Raw genomic sequence first — 14373 nt, forward strand, 5'->3', positions numbered from 1 at the left:
TTTGGTTGAGAAAAATCAGAATTTCATTTTTATTCCTGTTGGAATGACATTCCCCAATTTGAGGGCATGGCTATTCCCTGCCCTTCCCTTGGGAATGAAATTCCATTCCTGCTGATTTAAATTTCCATTTCCATTTCTGTCTGAGCCAAACAGACTTTGGGAATGGACCATTCCAATTCCAATTCTGACTGAGAACCAAACAGACCCGTAGTAGTTTGTATAATCATCCATTATTTAATAGTTTCCCAGATGTGAATATTGTTATTTAATTAACTTTGTATAGTGTTGCATGTGTTTTGAATGATTTAGGACTCTCATATTGAAATGGATCTGCCAAAAAGATGAATCGCTAACCTTAGTGCCCATTTGACAAGTCTTTTGTAGAAGATCTATTGCAAGATCTAACAGTTAAAAGATAGGGTGAGAAATAGATCTTCACCAAAGACTATTTAATTGAAATATTTTTCATAGATCTCTGGAAATGCTATAAAAGAAATGAGACCGTTTGGTAATGTAATGAAAATATGTTTTATGTATATACGAATGTCTTGTGTGTGAGCTAGCAAATCTTTCATTTTACACATGTGGAACCCCACATACATGTCTAAATGTGCATTTCATAGTTGTGGACCCCCATGTTCAATCACCATAAATGGGCCCCACATACATTTCAACATATGCGTAACACGTAATGTGGACCCCACATACATTTTCCAAGGTGGGCCCCGCATACCATTGGTGGACATGTATGTGGGGTCCATGTATAGATATGTATGTAGGGCCTACATACATTTTCCAAGATGGGCCCCACATAATATTGGTGGGTCCTGTTTACACATTCAAATAGTTTTTTGTCAAAAGATAACCCATATTCCCCCAAATGTATGCATTGTGCTATACATTCAAAGAAGACGAGATGCTAAAAAATTGTAAAAGCTTCATTTGAAACTTTCTGAAAAAGCTCAAATTCGGGTTTGTTCATGTCTTTTATGGGCTAGAGTTTCTTCCCAATAAAATTCTCCATTGCCGAACAGGAAAAGCCCAGAATTTCGTCTTCCGGGCTTCTAAACATCCCAAAGCCCGCACGAAGAGACTTGCCAAACACGGCTTTATAGAACATTCCCCTTGGGTCTAGTAGTAAAAACAATCTAGCTCAACTTGATCTTTATGTATCTTTGTTTCTCTGTTTTTATTGTCTTGAATTCAGAATTTCTTGATTGTGGGTACTATTTTAGTGAACATCGTGTATTTGAAATTCATAGGTTTCTATATATCTATGAGGGAAGCCGCGTTAGCTATACAACTCGATAATAGATAAAGATAATCCTTATCACTCTGTTCAATAGATAAGGATAATCATTATCTCTTTGTTGTAACATGTTATCTTTATCTCTTTGCAATCTTTATCAAATCGACACAACAACTGTATATATATGGACTCCTATCTCTAATACAACATAACACTTTTTTGCCCTTTGTGTTACTCTATCTTGGTATCAAAACCAATATTGTGACAAATGTCCATGACTTCTGGAAATCCTTAGAATACCTGTACGTCCTCATTATAAACTCAACCTAATTCTAGCAATGGTCGAACCATCAACACCATCTCCCGAGTAGGATTCATGAATGTTATCTCAATAAAGCTCAATGGCGTAGACTTACTGCTGGATCATGCAAACTACATTAGCAATAAAGGGTCACCAACTCTATGGGTATGTGGATGGATCATTTTCATGCCCATCAGAATATTTAAGTTTTTCCTTTAGTTGAGAAACTGAAAGAATGATCAATCTTGACTTCATCGTCTAGCATGAATAGGACCAATTAATTATGAGTTGGCTATTATCCTTTGTAATTGAATCTATATTGGCTGAGATTGTGGGATGCACTACCTCCAAACAGGTATGGGATAAACTACATTCTCTTTTTTCTTCAACCAGCAAAGCTTGAGTTCATAATCTCAAACTCAAACTTGTCAACCTTAAGAAACGAATGTCAGCATCTAATTATATTCAAAAAAGTAAAGGTCTTTTTGATTCCTTAATTGCATCCAATTATCTTATTTCTGAATCAGACTTGATTCATTACCTTCTTGGACTCCCAACAGAGTACGATACATTTGTTTTATCTTTGCTACCAAACTTGATAATTTATCCTTTTCAGATATTCAGAGTTATTACTTACATTTGAAAAGCGTCTTGCATGCCATCATGTGGTTATTCTAATTGAAAGCCATCTTACTCCAACAATCAGAAATCATACAATGGCAATTCTAACATCCGAACCTCTGGAGTTATTTGTTAGTTATGCGGTTATAAAGGAGACATTGTAGCAACTTGCCATTAGTATCTTGAGCTAGTCGGTACTAAGTCTAAACAAGCAGGCTAACATTGCATCAGCCTCCCATTCTCCACATGATGAGAATTGGTATCCTGACTCTAGGGCTACCAATCATATGACCACCAAATTGGGGAACCTCTCTCTTCATCAAGACTATCACGACACTGATTAGATTACTGTGGGTAATGGTGCATGTCTGCCCATTTCTCATAATGGGTCTTCTACATAATATATTGAATGCCTCATATCTCTAAGAATTTGCTCTCGATTAGCCAATTTTGTCATGATAATAATGCTACTTTCATTTTTAACTATTGGTTTCTCTCTAAATGACAATATGATTGGGAAAACTCTCTTCCATAGACAAAATAATGATGGTCCCTACCAGCTCCATACAATGCATAATAATGGTGAATTATCAGCTCTTTTTGGAGAAAGAACCAGCTCTTCTATTTGGCATCGCAGACTTGGACATCTCAATCCAAAGATTACCTAACATCTTATCAGTTCCTTTAGTTTACTTGTTTCTAATAAGGACCGTACCTTCTGTACTAATTGTCCATTAGGCAAGAGTCATTCTTTGTCGTTTCCATCTAATAATTTTGCTGCTTCTCATCCACTGGAAATTTTATTCTGATGTTTGGGGATCAACTCTCATTTTATCTAAACATGGATATTGATATTATTTGCTATTTGTGGATGGTTTCAATAAATTTTTATGGATTTTTCCAATGACTCATAAATCTCAAGTGCATGCTATTTTTGAAACCTTTTAAAATAATGTTGAGAATTTGCTTGATTGTAGATCAAAATTCTACAAACTGATGGTGGAACTGAGTACAATTGTCTCCAACCTCTCTTGCACCAATCTAGCATTACATTACGGTGTTCTTGTCCACACACACAAAATGTCTCAGCTAAGCGTCACCATTGACATATCGTTGAGACTAGCTTAATTCTTATGGCTACTACTTCTCTTCCTAAGGCCTTTTGGTATGATGCTTTTAAAACAATGATATATTTGCTTAATCGTCTTCCTAAACCTGTTCTCAACATGGTTTCTCCTTGGAGGTGCTTATTCGGTTTAGATCTTGATTATTTATTTTTGAAAACATATAGGCGTGCTTGCTATCCCAATTTGAGACCATATATTGATTTGAAGCTAGATTTTCACTCCAAACAATGTCTTTTTATTGGGTACAATCCCCATCACAAGGGGTATCAGTGCTTGGACTTGGAAACTGGACGTGTTTATAGCCTTGCCTCCACCACTGCTGAACTCTTGTGGCTATGCATGTTGCTCACTGAATTGGGTTGGAAACCTTCCTCTCCTTTTGTTTTATGGTGCGATAACCTGAGTGCCAAATATTTTGCTTCCAATCCAGTGCTTCACTCTCGCACCAAGCACATAGAGCTGGACATTCACTTTATTTGCGAGAAGGTGGTTGATAGTTCCCTAGCAAGGATCAAGTTGCAGACATTCTAACCAAACTGCTTCCCTCTAGACGATTCCATGACCTGAAGCTCAAGCTTATCGTGTCCAAACGACTTATCAGCTTGTGAGGGGATGTTAAGGAAGCCACATCAACTATACAACTCGATAATAGATGAAGATAATCCCTATCACTTTGCTCAATAGATAACGATAACCATTATCTTTCTGTTGTAACATGTTATTCTTTCTCTCTTTGTAATCTTTATCAGATTGACACAACAACTATATATATATGGACTCCTAAAACACATAAAACTTTGCGAATGAGGTAGTGAGTGCCCAGAAAGTTGTATACTTCAAACTGAAGGACGAGGGAATGTGGGAGTGTGAGGTATCTCCCTCTAGTCCTACTTCTACATAAACCTATCTGCTTAATAGAATTTTGCTATAAGTAAATAATAGATGCACATTGTTGTCTGGCTTTCACAAAGGTTTTCCATGAACAAAGTGTTGACAACTGGAATAAGATGAAGAGAGGTTGGAAGATGAAAATCATACTTACCACATTTTTGCCATGAATCCTGCAATTGTTTCGAAAGTTTGAACTCCAAGAAATAGATAGTTTAATTTGCCAGTTATTGATATGCCTTCTCTGTATTCTCTACAAGGTCTACTTATCAATTTTCTGCCATGACTCGTGTGATTTTGTAGCATTTCCATTTTTTCCATGAGCCTAACTATTGGGATCTTTTCATCAATGTCCAAATTAATTAGGATTCAAAAATGTTCATTTCCGTATCACCTGGCCCGTTGTGTATGGCTTGATAGTTTGTGTCCTTTTCTTTCAATTGCACATTCTGTATTTTAGTTTGCAATATCGTATATGTTAAACATTTTCATTATATCATTAATGGCCCCATGGGTTTATAGTCAATCAGAATTGGAATGGTCTATTCACATAACATGTTTGGTTCAAACAGGAACTAAAAGCTGAATTGGAATAAACTGAAATAGAATCTCATTCTCAAAGGAGGGGGAGGGAATGGCCATTCCCTCAAATGGAGAAATGCCATTCCACCAGGAATGAGAATAGGATTTAGATCCATCCAACCAAACAGTTAGAATCGAAATGGACCATCTTGATCCAATTCCATACCTCTATTCCCATAAACCAAATGGGCCCTAAATGATTGAGAATCACCTGTAACAGGATTGAGTTATTGAATGGACAATTAGGCAATCCTAAGTTCTTCGCTCGTGTTTATTTCAAAATAAAACTTTACTCCAGAGCGAAGTGTGTGGGTTAAGGGGAGTCTTGGGTTTGGGGGTTAGGCCAGCCCCTAGTTGTGGATTGCAAAGTAGATGTACAACTTGGGCCAGGTTCGCCTAAGCCCATTAAAAAGTTGGTTTTGTTTCAAAAATCAATTTATGTTTTTAAAAGCATCAAAACTATAGTTTTAAAAACAAAAACAAATTTAGTACTACAAAAAGCGATGCAGCAAAGGCATTGTTTGGTATAGCTTCTGTTTATCCGATAAACAGTGCTATGCCATTGCCAAATCAGCATTTATCCCATCATGATATTTTATATGCATATTTATTGATAAATTCTTATCTTAATTTACGTGTAAGCCAACCATTAGGGAAAACTTCATTTTAATGCTTCCCCAACACAAAAATATTTATTTACTGTTCTGCTGATGTAGCATTTAGTGACGTTTAATTGTCCACAAATCTTAGAAAAACATTTATTAACCATTTTTTCTTTGTTTTGATGACAAATTAAATACAAACTTTTATTTAATAAACGAAAGCTATACCAGACACAGATAATCCATGCCCAATGAGCGAGTGATACGTGATTGAGGCAAGGAAGGACATGTAGATGAGTTGAAGAACCACAACACTCCAGCCCCTGAACCCTTGTGCATGACCAGCAAGTCAATGCCAAGGAAACACCACGTGTCTTACTACTTAGTGGGACATGTGGTGGATACAGGAAAGTTCCAGTTCCAAGCCAACCACCCAAGTTGGTGCAATGGCTTGCTCTCATCCCCATCCATGGTAGGACGTGTCACGTGTGGGCCACATCAGAGAACGGCTCGGTCAGGGACTCCCTTAGAGGATGGCAATTGACACGTGTCCCATGAATGGAAAGTGCAACAGCTCCCAACGCCTATACGAGGGCATTCTGCCTCAAGTCTCTCTCTCTATATGCACTTTTACATTCTAAACTCTCTAAGGCCCTGTTTGGTTCACAAGAATAGGGGTTTAGAATCGGAGTCAGAATGGGTTATTCCAACTCCAATTGTTTGATTGGGCAGAATCGGAATCTCATTTCCCTTCTTGCCGCAATGGTATTCCCTTATTTGAGGGAATGACCATTCCCTACCCCTCCCTTGGGAATGAAATCTTATTCCTGCTGATTTCTAATTCATGTTTGAACCAAATAAATTATAAGAATAGACCATTCTGATTCCAATTCCAACTCTGAACCAAACAGACCCTAATTCTCTTCACATCTTCTTGCACTCACAAGCTCATAGCTTGCCGTCGCACAACTAGTGTTAGAGCTCTCTCCCCGAGGATCCATCTCGAGGCCTCTAACCGTTCTTGTGCTCGTGGTCACCGGAATCTTACAACTTATTCAGCTAGCTTGAGAAACCTCAGCTCTTCTAGCATAAAAAAAAAAGTATATAATTTATGGAATATCATATCAATAACTAGATAAAAAGTATTCTTTAAACGAACATGTTTTCAGTTTCAGTATTGGATACAAAAAACACACGTAATCAAGAACATGTTTTCTGTGTTTTTATTTTAAGAATCAATTTATTTTTAAACCAGCTTATTTTGTTTTATTTTTGAAACTAGTAACAAAGAAAAACAATTCACATTGGATCTCTCCCTTCGTATTTATTGATCTTTTCTATAGATGGAAACAACCCTTGTACAGAGTGAGAGAAGACATGGATCCGTGTTGGAACCTCTGCAGTGGTGGAAGATGTAGACAAGCTAATTAAAGAAAATGAAATCTCAGAATACCATAATGTTTGGCCTTTGGGAATGGTGATCTTCGAAGCTGAAGACATTTGGCAACAAACAAGGTTTACAATGGTTGTTTGATGTGTTTTTCCCCTTCAGACTTTGAGTTAGGGATCTCCTCCTAACAAAAACCGTTCCAACACTTCCAAATGATATGTATCCCTAAAACGTAGATTAGGAGGGATCATCTAGTAGGGGTAGGTATCTACTACCAATAAAACGCTACTAATCCTATCCCAACAGGCCACTGCAGCCTCATATTAATAACATTTTCCTTGTTATTTACAGGGAGATGTTTTCAATGTAAGGCTGCAATGGCCGGTTGGGACGTTGTTGGCACGGTTTATTGGTAGCTGATCGGAATTCTTCTAATAGAAGATCATACTAGAATGAGTTGGAACGGTTTTTTCGTTTAAACTTGGAAGACTCTTCAGACCACAATGAAATGTCTGATAAGGTTAACATTTTCCAACCGTGACCTTCCAGAGACTCTGGAATCACCCTCACAGGACTGTGGAAACAGAATATCTCTATGCTTTTTTTTCATAGCGAGATATTCCTTAACAACGATGTAAGGGTCTTGTGAGGACTGTGCGAACCGTGTGAGCATGGTATTGGGACGACCAAATCCGATTTTGATCTTCCTTACACTGATCTATTGAGACTAACCCAATACTAATTGGGTTTGGCCCAATTGGGTTCCCGGCCCAAAATGGCCAGTAAAAAGTAAAAAGTAAAAACTATATACTTTTTAAAGACAATGGATAATTTTAACATTTTTAATAGACAATTAACTGTATAGAAACTAAATTGACACTTTTAAAAGTTTAGGTAACGTAGTGACACGTTTGAGACGTTTGAAAGCAGGGTACACTACTCCCACAGTTCATGTTAGTAAAGTGGAATTCTCCCAAATTCTTTATATCTCCGTATTTATCGCCAACATCGCAGACAACAAACGAAGCCAAATGTAAAATTTGCAGAAAAGAAATCGAGAAAAACAAAAAGAGCTATGAAAGCAAACATTCTCAGTCCGGGTTCCACTTCCCCCACTACTAATCTCTAGTCTCTGCTCTTCCTCGGAGACCTTACCTTTTTCATCTCTCCAATGGCTACCACGCTCTTCCCCATGTCTATTCTCTTTTTCTTTCTCTTATCCCTCCTCAATCTTCCTCTGCAAACCCTAACAGCTTCGACTGATCAGACAATCAAAACCTTCATCTTTCGTGTAGACGAGCATTCCAAGCCTTCCGTATTCCCCTCTCACTATCACTGGTACAGCTCTGCCTTCGCCGATCCAGTTCAAATCCTTCACGTTTATGACACAGTCTTCCATGGCTTCTCTGCCACTCTAACTTCCACTCAAGCTGCTTCCATCCTCCAAAACCCTTCCGTCCTCGCCGCCTTTGAAGATCGTCTTCGGCAACTCCACACCACTCGTTCTCCTCAATTTCTAGGCCTTCGGTACCAGCAGGGCCTGTGGTCGGAATCGAATTACGGATCCGATGTTATAATTGGAATCCTGGACACTGGAATTTGGCCTGAGCGGCGGAGCTTCTCCGATCTGAATCTCGGCCCTGTTCCGGCTCGGTGGAAAGGTGTCTGTGAGACTGGAGTTCAGTTCAGCTCTGCTCATTGTAACCGGAAGCTCATCGGAGCTAGGTTTTTCTCTAAAGGCCATGAAGCGGCGGGGAGATTCGGCGGACCTGGTGGAATCGGGGGGATCAACGAAACTGTTGAGTTTCGATCGCCGAGGGATGCAGATGGTCATGGAACTCACACGGCTTCGACTGCTGCAGGTAGACACACGTTCAAGGCGAGCATGGCCGGGTATGCGTATGGAATCGCGAAAGGTGTAGCTCCCAAGGCTCGATTAGCTGCTTACAAGGTATGCTGGAAGAACTCTGGCTGCTACGATTCCGATATACTGGCTGCATTCGATCGTGCTGTCTCCGACGGTGTAGACGTGATTTCTATCTCAATCGGTGGTGGTGATGGCGTTTCTTCGCCGTATTATCTTGATCCAATCGCGATTGGAGCTTATGGCGCTGTTTCGAAAGGGGTTTTTATGTCGTCTTCGGCCGGAAATGATGGACCGAATGGCATGTCCGTAACGAACCTTGCACCATGGCTCACCACCGTAGGAGCTGGGACCATTGATCGCAGCTTCCCTGCCAGTGTAATTCTCGGCGACGGTCGGAAACTCTCCGGCGTATCGCTCTACTCAGGGAAGCCACTGAACGGAACCATGTTCCCTCTGGTTTATCCTGGTAAATCGGAGGTCCTCGCTGCTTCACTCTGTATGGAGAATTCTCTTGATCCCAACCTCGTCAAGGGAAAAATTGTTGTCTGCGATCGCGGAAGTAGTCCGAGAGTTGCCAAGGGTTTGGTCGTGAAGAAAGCAGGAGGTGTTGGAATGATTCTCGCTAATGGAGTCTCCAACGGCGAAGGCCTCGTCGGCGATGCTCATCTTCTCCCTGCTTGTGCAGTTGGAGCCAATGAAGGAGACACGGTGAAGTCCTACATTTCGTCCTCTTCGTTTCCGACGGCCACAATTACTTTCGGCGGCACCGTGATCGGTGTCAAGCCGGCGCCCGTAGTGGCTTCTTTCTCTGGTCGAGGACCCAACGGTTTAACCCCGGAGATCCTTAAACCGGATCTCATCGCACCCGGTGTGAACATTCTAGCTGCCTGGACCGAAGCGGTAGGTCCAACCGGGTTAGATTCCGATAGCCGGAAAACTGAATTCAACATTTTATCGGGCACGTCGATGGCTTGCCCTCACGTAAGTGGGGCTGCGGCGTTACTGAAGTCTGCCCATCCGAATTGGAGCCCAGCAGCAATTCGATCGGCGATGATGACCACTGCGAGCATCGTCGATAACCGGCTGCAGTTGATGACTGATGAGTCCACCGGGAAACCAGCAACCCCGTACGATTTCGGCTCTGGTCATCTCAACCTCGACCGTGCAATGGACCCTGGTCTGGTCTACGACATTTCAAACAACGACTACGTGAGCTTCCTGTGTTCCATTGGTTACGGACCAAATACAATCCAAGTGATCACAAGGACACCAGTTAATTGTCCGGTGAAGAAACCGTTGCCGGAAAATTTGAATTATCCGTCGATCATGGCGCTTTTCCCGAGTACATCGAGGGGGACCACGAGCAAGTCTTTCATTAGGACGGTGACAAATGTGGGACCGATGAACTCGGTGTACAGAGCGAAGCTCGAAGCTCCTCCCATGGGGATTTCAGTGATGGTAAAGCCGACGAAGCTGGTATTCTCAGAGTCGGTGAAGAAGCAGAGCTTCGTTGTGACGGTAACTGCCAATACTCGAAATCTGGTGTTGGGTGAATCGGGTATAGTATATGGTTCGTTGTCTTGGTCGGACGGGAAGCATGTGGTCCGAAGCCCCATCGTGGTCTCACAATTGGAATCATTGTGATCGACGGTTGAATTTATTTTAATGCATCCATCGGCTGGTAAGATTGGAACGTTAGATTAGGTTAGGCCGAGTGTGATTGAATATTCGCTCGGTAGATGAGAAACAAAAACAGTTCCAGCATTAGCAGGCTAGCAGCAGGGTTTATTTTATTATAAATAGGATTGGTTGTTTCTGTTTTTTTACTTTGAACATGTTAGGTTTTGGGTTGGGTTGTTACTTGTCAGACGTTCTCCTTTTTACGGTTTTGATTTCCTCTTGGCTGTTTTTACTCGTGTATTACTCGCACAATGTATGTAAGTGAAGCACTAAAGACATAATATAGATGGTGCAATGCTCTTCATGCACGTTTGCCCCAACCGAATTGTATCTTTTTCTTTTTTTTTTTTTTAATAAGCAGATATGGACTATATATAGGCAATAGCAGCAATAGATTTCAAGTTAATGGGGTTGGGATCAAAATTAAAACAAGATGGAATAGAATGAGGTGGGTTGCAATCGTAAATTAAGAAGAAAGCTGAGATGGTAAGAGTGTGTGTAGCAGTGTAGGGGTATTGGACCGGACTTGGTCCAATCCGGTCTAATATGAATCCATTGCACATGGATCAGGTCTAATCCAATCTGATGAATACTTAAGACCCATTTGGATGTATGAACCATTTAATCTGTTCAAATTAGTTTTAATTTAGATCGGTTCTAACCCAAATCTGGTGCATTGACACCTATGGACCGATATTGGTTCAGTCCAATCCAATAAATGTTCTAGATTGATCCAATCCAATATGTGTTAGTAATGTAATATGGAACTCATGCATGTCTTGTCACCCCACAATTTTTAAAATTTGGTTGTGCTTTTAGAATGCGTAGTGCCTTTCATTGGTAGTGGGATGGGAACATTGATTACGAATGAGTGCACTTTGTTGCTTTGCTTTATACCTAATCCTCTCCCCCTTCATAAAAATCATAACTAACCAAGTAATGTAGAAGATCCACCTCCAATACTATCACCTTTGTTTATTTTATTATTTTGGGAGCCGGGTGGGCTAGCCTGTACTTTTAACATTCCAAAAAAGTGCTTTTTTTTTTTAGTTTATCTGAACTCTATTTCCTATATATTAATACTGCCATTTAAGCCTCTAATTTAATGTCATTCTCATTGAACTTTATGCACACCTTAAAATTGCATTTTCAATACTCATTATGATGTGAATGTGATACTTTGAACCTTCTAACTTCAGCATTTTTGCAACATCACTCTCTAAATTATTGCATTAAGCGTCCATAATTTTTAACACATTGAATATATGACACTGAACAGAACAATAACAGAATGGCGAGGCGAAACAGGATTCATGTAGCCAATCCTATATAGTTCGGTGATGGTGACTCTCTAAACTATGTAAACCCCATCACACTACACTGCATTTTCATGCAATGTATCCATTTTTTACATGATATATGAAGTCAAGCTAGTCACATTTTTTGAATTGTTTGACAGCTAAATGTGCTTGCAAATTTGCAAAATTGGGGGGAAAGAATAGTTTTTGATAGAATATTGACCAAATTAGCCATGTCTCATTTATCCTTGGTTAAAGGCTTAGAACAGAGATAAACCAGTAGGTAAACCACGTATTAAATGTGAAGTTGCCTCACTTGCTTATTGACAATTAATTAATTCATGGTTTTATATGATATTTAAAGTAAATTTACCACAATATGGAAATACATATGTCACATGTCATATTACTATGCACCCTTCAAAAAAGTATTTCCACACAAGAAAAGAAAATAGAAGAGGAAAAAAAGTCTGCTTCTTTCGCTTGGATCTGTGATCATTTCATTGGCTGGTTTAATTTACTGGTAAAATTCATCCCTGTATTGGATGCAAAGTTTATTTTAGATATTAGTTATCAACCAAAAAAGGTATTTAGGTTTTGAACTCAATGCAAAGTTGCAAACATGAAATTAAATATAGAAGTTGCAATCTTTCTTGGAACAACATGGATTCTAATATTCTATTATTTGAAAAACAAACACTCATTTCATTTGATGCTTATTACTATCCAATATTTTTTGGGGTTTCTATTAGATAGCCTTTATCGGGTCTACTGTTCTGACTTCTGAGAGTTCAGTTTGAAAAATTTTTCAAGTAATCTTCCTACTAATCTCTTATTGAATGAATATATATATATATATATATATATATATATATATATATATGAAAGTCTCTGAATTCTTTGGTTGTGTCTGTACTGACGAGGATAATAAAAGTGGAATTGTGTGTGCTTTCGTTAAAGGTGGGTCAGCCAGAATATGAAAATGGGTGGAATTTAAAGGAACGAATTCCAACAATTCAAGTGAGAATATGAAATTCTTAGGGAGGTACTACTCATTTTAAAATTTCTCTCTTGGATGGATTTGAAATCCTTATGGAGGGAGATGGTTGTTTTGAAATCCCTTTGTCAAGGGGAATGCGGAGATGGCAGGAAATCAATGTCCACATAGCTATAGGCAGCTCGAACCAAACACACAGAAGAATCGTCAACATTTTTGCCACGAGGCAAGCAGCAGGCAATGGCAATTGTGCCTTCTGGGGATTCTAAAGTATTAATCCAAATTTAGAAGCACAAATCAGAAGGTTTTTCAAGGCTTATGGGCACAGTTATCAATGGAGCCCACCATGAAGAGAGGAGACTTCTGGACTCAATAAAGCTCCCCTCACAGCATTGTTTTGATTTTTCTTTATATATACAAGAATCCATAAATCACTGAGTTTTCGTCTGTGCCGATTAGCGGCTGTTTTGGTATCGTTGCCGTTTGTTGGTGCACGGCGCCACATTAGAAAAAATAGTTTTCCAGAAAATAGGCATTTGTTTGGAACTATTTTTTTATAAAAAATGGTGTGTTAAGTCACGCCTCAGAAATGGGAAAGTCATGGTTTGGAGTAATGTTAAATTTGGCATTTCCTGGAACAAGGGCAGTGATGTGGCACTGGATAATTTGTACCAGTGTTGAAAATGTTTCGTAGAGTAATGGTACCAAACAGAAAAAGCTACTATTGTTCAAGAAAACATCCTACCTGATAGCAACAATTCCAAACAAAAATAAAGACATCATTTTCTAAGAAAACAATGTTTTCAACCACACATCAGTAGCACCGTTTTTTTTAAATCAAACATATACTAAGCTTTCTTTTGAAAATCAAAAGAAAGAGTTCATGACTTCAGATAGAAAGCTGAATTGGTTTTCCAAGTTCCAACACCCATGGATAAGCAAAGATAGGAGTTTTTTTTCTCATATATCCAGGGTGGCGGAGTTTGGATGAAGGCATACGGTTGATGATTCTACATTGTTACAGGCCATAGAGGCCATCATATGTGCTATATTGTTTTGACGTGGAATATATACAAAACGACATAATTGAAACTTAGAAACAAGACACCTGATGTTTGCCAAGAAAGTGAAAATGATATATGTTCACCATGACCAACTACTGCATAAGGCCAAAGGGAGCAGATATGTACAATCCAAACAAACAAGCAAACAAAGCCCACGAGACAAATGACGTTTTGTGTTACATTTTTCATGGCTTGACCATCACTTTGAGAAGGGACTTATCATACATCTCAGAAAAGCCAACCGTTACTTACGCTTAAAATTAGAGCCATCCCATCCATTCCTTTCCATGTGATGGTTGGTAGGTATCTTGAAGTTAAAAGGCCAGTGTTTGCAGCATATAATGTAATTTTTTTTTTTTATTTCTTTTGAAAGGCTACGCAAAGGGGTAGCCCATCCCCTAATTCAGGTGTTGGCGGGATTTGATTTAAGTCTCTGCTACAACTAGTAAGAGACTTACCAACCAGCTGGTTGCATCTTGCACAATATATATAATCTATTCAGTATTCATTTCACGTCATGGTTTTTAAAACCCGACCGGACGGACAGTCGGACCAGAAAAACCGAGAAATGGTCAAGTGATTAGTTTGTTTTTCCCCAAAACTAGATTTTTCCCAAAAACTATTGATTTTGGTCAGCAAATCGCTGACCCAGATGGTTAACTGTTCAAACGGTTTTGACCATTTTTTATTTTTTTTTATTTTTTGTC

At 39.3% G+C, this 14373-nt stretch overlaps 1 pseudogene across 1 annotated transcript; it reads left to right on the forward strand.

Annotated features, from left to right (window-relative positions):
• Nucleotides 1–7763: 7763 nt before the first annotated feature.
• On the forward strand, nt 7764–10627 carry LOC104604236 (subtilisin-like protease SBT1.6 pseudogene; annotated as a pseudogene). Its single transcript, XR_016077296.1, has one exon. The product of XR_016077296.1 is annotated as a subtilisin-like protease SBT1.6 pseudogene (transcript).
• The last annotated feature ends 3746 nt before the right edge of the window (nt 10628–14373 follow it).

The sequence above is a fragment of the Nelumbo nucifera genome, chromosome 6 (assembly GCF_055504915.1).
Source record: "Nelumbo nucifera cultivar China Antique chromosome 6, China Antique-T2T, whole genome shotgun sequence".
In the NCBI taxonomy this organism is placed as follows: Eukaryota; Viridiplantae; Streptophyta; class Magnoliopsida; order Proteales; family Nelumbonaceae; genus Nelumbo; species Nelumbo nucifera.